The sequence below is a fragment of the Apteryx mantelli genome, chromosome 9 (genome assembly GCF_036417845.1).
Source record: "Apteryx mantelli isolate bAptMan1 chromosome 9, bAptMan1.hap1, whole genome shotgun sequence".
NCBI classification, from domain to species: domain Eukaryota; kingdom Metazoa; phylum Chordata; class Aves; order Apterygiformes; family Apterygidae; genus Apteryx; species Apteryx mantelli.
Window position 1 is genome coordinate 1781956 of NC_089986.1, and position 6632 is coordinate 1788587.

A 6632-nucleotide genomic window follows, 5' to 3' on the forward strand; every position below is an offset into this window, starting at 1 on the left:
TCAAAGAATAAAATTCCTCAAACTAGTCAGAGGACTTCCACTGGTTTCTAGAAATCATTTTGATCAAACGATTATGCTAATAACTGAAACAGCAAGTTCTTTGAGTACTGAAGTTTTCTGGTACTGGATATGCCATCCGTCTCCACTGCTGGCTTTTGCCAATCTTCTGCTTTCTTGAGCAAGACAATTCTCCTTAAAAATGCTCATCTTTCCCCAAGCACTACCTAAAGAAACTTGATTTGGTTATTGCTCATCCAGAATGGGTATACTCTTAAAATAGAGCTCAGGGCTATATAACATTTTACTGTGTTATGCACGATTCAGTGTATTATGTAATTCTGAGAGACAAGAATAAAATGCGAGCTTTCCTTTCTTTTTCTAGCTTTGGTATGGAACAATAGACTTTTGGGGATAGGATCCAATCTGTTGTAAAAAGAAATATGATTCTGTTCCTTGCGTAATACATTTATAAAAAAAAATCCTCTCTGATGCAATAACTTCATTGGCTGCATAGCTGTTCCCGTAAGAATCCTATCTGTTGTGGTTCTGCTAATTATATATATACATCTGATCTAATGGAAATAATTTCTACCAGGAACCATGTATTCCTAACAAGACAATTTGACCTTCGCAAATTGGGATCTTTCCAGGCCTAGTTGCTTTAAGCAAGGACAGAGAGTCATTGCTATTTGCAAGAGTTTTGATAACTACTACCCTAATTTAGCTGCAAGCATAGCGCAAAATAAGCATTGTTCCACAAGTCTAGAGTGTGAGGATTAAGGATATAAAAGTTGTAACTGCATAAAAATGTAGTGTGACAATTTAATATAGACATTATTTTAAACAACACATTGTTTTAAACAACAGTAGACAAATTCTATAATAGATCGCAGTCCAACAGCCAGAAAAAGCATGTTTCAAAACATAAAAAAAAAAGGACAATATGCAATGCTTAAGAAAAAAGTCAGAGAATGATTCATGGCAAATAACTGACTGTCTGCTTTTTTGCCTGCTGAAGAAGAATACATAAGAAAAAATTTCTTCATTTTTATGTTTCAAATTACATTATAATTTGTGTTTTCTTCTTCTCTGTGTTTGTGTTGGGATGATGAAATGCTCAAAATTCAGATTTATACTGCAATGGTTAATTGTGGTCAGTCACATAACACAGATGCTGAATGAGTATCTTCTTTTAGCCTTCAGTTCACCGAGGTACTCAGTTTTTTCTCACTTAAAGCAATCCTTTGAACAGTCTTGTTGACTTCAGTACTATTAACTGTTCGAAGTTAGAAATGCACTTTAAATACTTGAAAAATTTTCAGTGCTTTAAGTGAATTGGGGCCAAAATTAGGAGAAGGAACTGAGCACGGCTGTGAGTCTTTCCAGAAGAGAAAGCAATTTTAAGGGAAAAACAGTACTAATGTTTTAGGAAATATTAAATTCTGTCTTCTTGGGACCAATGTGGACTTTGCCAAAAAAAAAAAAAAAAAAAAAAAAAAAAGACAGGCTGCTTTTGGATTCACTGTCTGGCTGGAAGTTATGAATACAGTTGTTCATAAATCCATGGTGTTCACCAGCACAGTGGCGCACACAGCTAGCTGCGGAGAGGGGCGAGAACCTTTCGCAGGCTGTTTAGTTGTTTTGGTGCCAAAGCTTTGGTGAAGGCTTTGAAGGAACAATGTCCCTAGCTGTGTTCGAAAGTATGCTACCTCATATTACAAAACCGAAGTGCATTATTCTACTGATCCCTATCTTTTGGCTATTCCCACACTTGCACAAAGGAATCCTATACGCCTGCCATCGTTAGAAAGACGTGATGACATCTTCGTCCAAGCCATTTAACTGCTTCTGCACCAGAACCTTCCTGGAAGACGCGGGGGGGCTGTTGCTGCTGCAGCGGCAGCTGGCACCCGGCCGTGCAAAAGCCCCAGGCGCGGCGTCCGCTCTCGACCCACCTTGGGCACCAACATCCGAGCAGCTGAGCGGCCACGGAGGCCGAGCATCAAGGCGGCAGCTACAGCCAGATTCCAATCAGAAGAGAACGCAAAGAAAAAAATCAAGCCAATGCTAGCAGAAACGTATTTGTACAGCGCTGTGAAAGGTTGAGGCTTTCCAGTGGGCTGACTTAACACCAGGGCCACAAGGCCTGCAGATGCATTACCACCATGTGCTCCTGGCAGTTTGTTTTCCTTTAAGAAGGGTGGGCACAAATCTAACCTCAGAAACCGATACATCTCCGAATTCCTCAGTCCACCCACCGTCTTATTTTAGTACACTCACTTGACTACAGTAAGTAGAAACGCACTGCATTTGCTCCATTCGGCTGTGACAGAGCCACGGATAAACAGCTGAGCTTTGTTAGCTTCACGTATCCTCTCCCCGACTTAGCGCTGCTTTCCTAGGCAGTACATTAGGGAAAAGATTTAGCTATAAACAATCATGCATCACCTCGGCAAGAGGCAAACTCTTTCCCTTTTGTACCAGATAGAGCATCTCTTCATAATACAGTCCCCTCTGAGGAATGCGAGGAATACGGCAGGGAAAGCAAATGCAATCAGCTTAGTAAAGCCAATACAGATATACCTGCCATGCTGCTCCTACTGCATTTGAGTGATTTATAGTATGATGTTCAAGGAGCAATAAATACTCAGAACGCCTTCTAAAAATACTGACCATTTTCCTATGGGAATTGGCAGTATTTATTGTTTAAATAAATGTATAAAAATGTTTAACTACATTCTAATCTATGTAATTTTTAATCAAGCATGTAGCTATCAAGTATTAGAACAACATTAGAAAATCTACATGCAGCATTGAGCAGACTGGCAAAGGAATGCTTTCAGTTTTTGAAATCCCATATGATTCATACAAATAACTGTAGGCTACATTGCTGCTTTATAATATATTAGAGGGACGCTGTGGAGAATATCAGCTCATCTGCACAAAAGGAATGCTCCAACTAATATACTCCTTATAGTTTTGCAGTATTAGTACTTGCTTAAAAAAAATCATATTTTTTTCTTTTAAAGCAATTTTCCTTAAAAAAAACTTACTAATAAATCAAAAGCCATATTTATATGCCTTGGATTATTTTATTGCTTTGCCATACTCTCTTGAGGCCTACAGACTAACATATGTGAGTCTGTATCAGATTACTGCATTCACAAAAAATATATATGTATGGATAGACTTGTATAGGGAGATGCCTTTCTTATTAGTCATACCAGTCTTAAGACGCTCCCTTCTGCTCACATTTACATATGAAAATAAAGACCGATTGTTGACTTATTTGATAGCTATGAAATTGAGACACTAAGAAATTGTATTTATTAACCTATTAAAACTTTAAATCCACACAGTTTCCTAGGGCTCATGGTATATATATATTTCTCTTGGCACGGTCAAGAACAACACTTTAACAGATATTTCAGCGTTCAACTAATAATATCTAATAATAAAGCCATAAATGTAATGGGGAGTATTACCGCTTGCAGAAATGCCATTATCAATGTACACATTTACACGTGCAATTTCATTTCCGGATTGGTTCCCCATTGGTGTGTAAAAATAATGTCAAATAAAGATTTGGTTTTTTTGTCTTTGCATAGTTTCATTCCGATGGCTGCTGTGTGATTGGTAAATACCTTTTTTGACTGGCAGAAGGATAATTGCTGTGAATAAATCTGCCCGACAGACAATTTATGAAAAACCATCTCAGCTGGATTTCTTAGTGCTGAGCTTTAGATCACTAGAAGGCAAGCTGCCCCACGAAATGATAGTGCAAGGCAATACCAGATTGCAAAGCTGCCATTTCAGCAGCTATAGCCTCAATGAGCAGCACAGTCCCGACAGATTTCCAGCCTGTTCTTACGCTCTGCTGAGACTGCTGACAACTGTCCTGCCCCACATCACATGGGGTGAATCGCAACACGTGAATAAAGAGCCCGGCATGCTTAACTGCAGATATTTGGAGACAGAAAGCAGCTCTGGAGTTCTGTCCTACCGATCGCTGTGCACCTTTGCCTGCCACTGATCTTAGCGGCATGCAGGATACTAAACACCTCCCAGGAATAGCTCAGCAACCAAAGCTACTAAACTCAGGGTCAATGACAGGACGAGCTTCAGATATTCCATACAAAAACTCTGCTGAATTTCTTACTCTCCAGTGATTATTATTCAGGAAGGAAAACTAACCCAATCATATACATTATAAATCACTATGAGATTTATGACTTGGAAAATGTCAGCTTTCTGGAGGATGAATTATAAGATTTATACATTAGTGCAACCTGCTGCTGTGGCTTTTACTGTGACAGCTGAAGAAAATTGACATTTCCCTCATAATTTAAAGGCATTTAATGCGTCAGTCAGATTTGCACTGAATTGAAACTTCCTATCCAAGCTGCTAAGCCCAAGTTAAAATTCCAGCTTTATCATGCTGTATTTTCTATGTGATTTTTCTACTATTACAAAAACATGAAGTCAACAGTTATTTCCATTCCACATCTCAGAATAAGAAAATGTAATCTGTAGCGCACCCTGTACACAGCAAACAGCCTAAGGCAGAGGACTGTGATGTGGGCACAGGAAGATGCGTTCAGCAGAGACTAGATGCCAGATTTCTAACCTCTCGCACTGCCCCATTCTGCTGGCAAAAGCCACAAGCTAACCCAAACAGAGACACAGACCCCTGGCGCTCTTTTGCAACATCTGGCCATGAGCCATCTTCGAGCAGCCAACTGTGTTCAAGACCCTGCATCTCTTGGCCTTCCATTGATATTGGTCTGAAAAATCTTCCTCTGGCTCCAGATCTGCTGGATGTAGGGTGGCAGGCAAAAAGAAAATATAAGGCACCCTGCCATTTTCACTGCTTTGGAAAATTTTTTTTTCAAATTCTCAAACTGAAGACTAGCAACCAATTTAATGGTAGCAAAGACAGAGCTGAAATAAGGCACTTGCAATGTCTAACTGGCCTGGAAAAAACTGAATGCCTAGTACTCTCCCTGCTCAGGGGAGCCGGGAGAGAGTACCCCAGCTTGATGCCTCCTGCCCTCTGCTCCCAGGCTAAGCAGGAGGAGCATCAGGGCAGCAGTGGGGCCTTCCCCTTCCTCGGGGCAGCAGAGTGAGGGAAATAGGTAACCAACAGGTAACTTCACTGCTTCCGTCTTTCCCTGGTTTGTAACGGGATCATTCTTTTAAGTAAAGTTTAAACAGCCTTCCTATTTTTCTTTAGTGCTCAGGATTAAATCTTTAGCCCTTCAGCCTTTTGTACCATTTCAGACTCAAATGGGCAGCAAAAGCTTCCTTCAGTGTGTGGATGAGCTCAGGAGGCAGCAGTGGGAAGAGGCCAAGAGCAACACAGGACACTCCAGCAAGGGGTACCTAGAGCAGACCAGTAACTGGGGATCATTATTCTCAAGTCCGTGATCTTTGCCACGATGCCCTGGCAGCACCTAGACAAAGAGATGGAATCTGCTGAATATTAAATAACATTTTTGTTTGTTCCATTGTTTAAACTCCTCAAAAGCAGTAACTGTGAATTGCTCAGCTGTGATGCATACTCCAATTCTTGGTTCAGCTCCGAATTTCCTAGTTGAAAACAACTTACTAGATTGAAGATACTGCATTCAAAGACAAATGCTTGCTTGTATGATTTCAGCTCATGTGCTAAGCAAAGTCATACGCAGGCTGAAAATATTTTTATTTAGTCTTGCCGTGTCCTCTAAAAGAACATTAGATCATGCCAGCAAGGAATACAATGGCAAAACACAAACTGGGGGGAAAAAAAAATTCATTAGCGTAAATCAGGAAAGATTTTATAAATGCTGCATTTAACTAAGATTTAAATAATTTATTTCTTAATCTGATCATTTTGATTAACCATAAACATTGGATAAAGACAGAGCAAGATGATTTCACCGCCTCTTTAGAACAAAATGAAGGACTTTTTCCAGAGAGTTTGTTCTATGTTTTCCCTTGTATTAAAAAAAAAATAAAAAATAAAATAAGGCAACACAGTTGAGTGTAAGCCAACCCCAGTATTTGTTTCCTAAAGTCATGCACCCTAAACTCCACCTTCCCCAGCAAAAAATCCTGTGGATATCTTTGCTCTTATCCTTACGGATGAGGATTCCATTTTCCTAAAAACTGGAAAAAGCAAGCACAAGGTTGGCAGTTCGTGAAAGGGGACAAAATTTTAGGCCAGAAGACAAACAAGTTCTGATAAAGCCAAAATATAGTAAGGTCAGCAGAGAAATGAACTGTACCGTCTGAGACTCAGCAGAAAGGAAACTGCATTCAAACGAGTGGCGAAGAGCTCTAGACGCTGCAAAGTTGCCATTTCAGAACGTGAGCTGAATCCGCACAGTCTCGGTGGGAGATTTGACACTGTGCTCCTGCAGGCACTAGTTTAACATTCTGTTGCATTTTACAGACAACTAGTCAAAAGACATTTCTTCCCTCTTTTTCCAGGTGACTTTTGCATAAATTTGCCTGGACTCTATACCATCTGTAAAGATAACTACATCCTTTGCAGCGCATCTAACTTGTGGGAGAACACAAAAAATGGTTCTTTGTTCCTTTCCTTTTTCATAGCTTACCTTTTCATTTCTAAATGAATCCTCTGTTCTGGG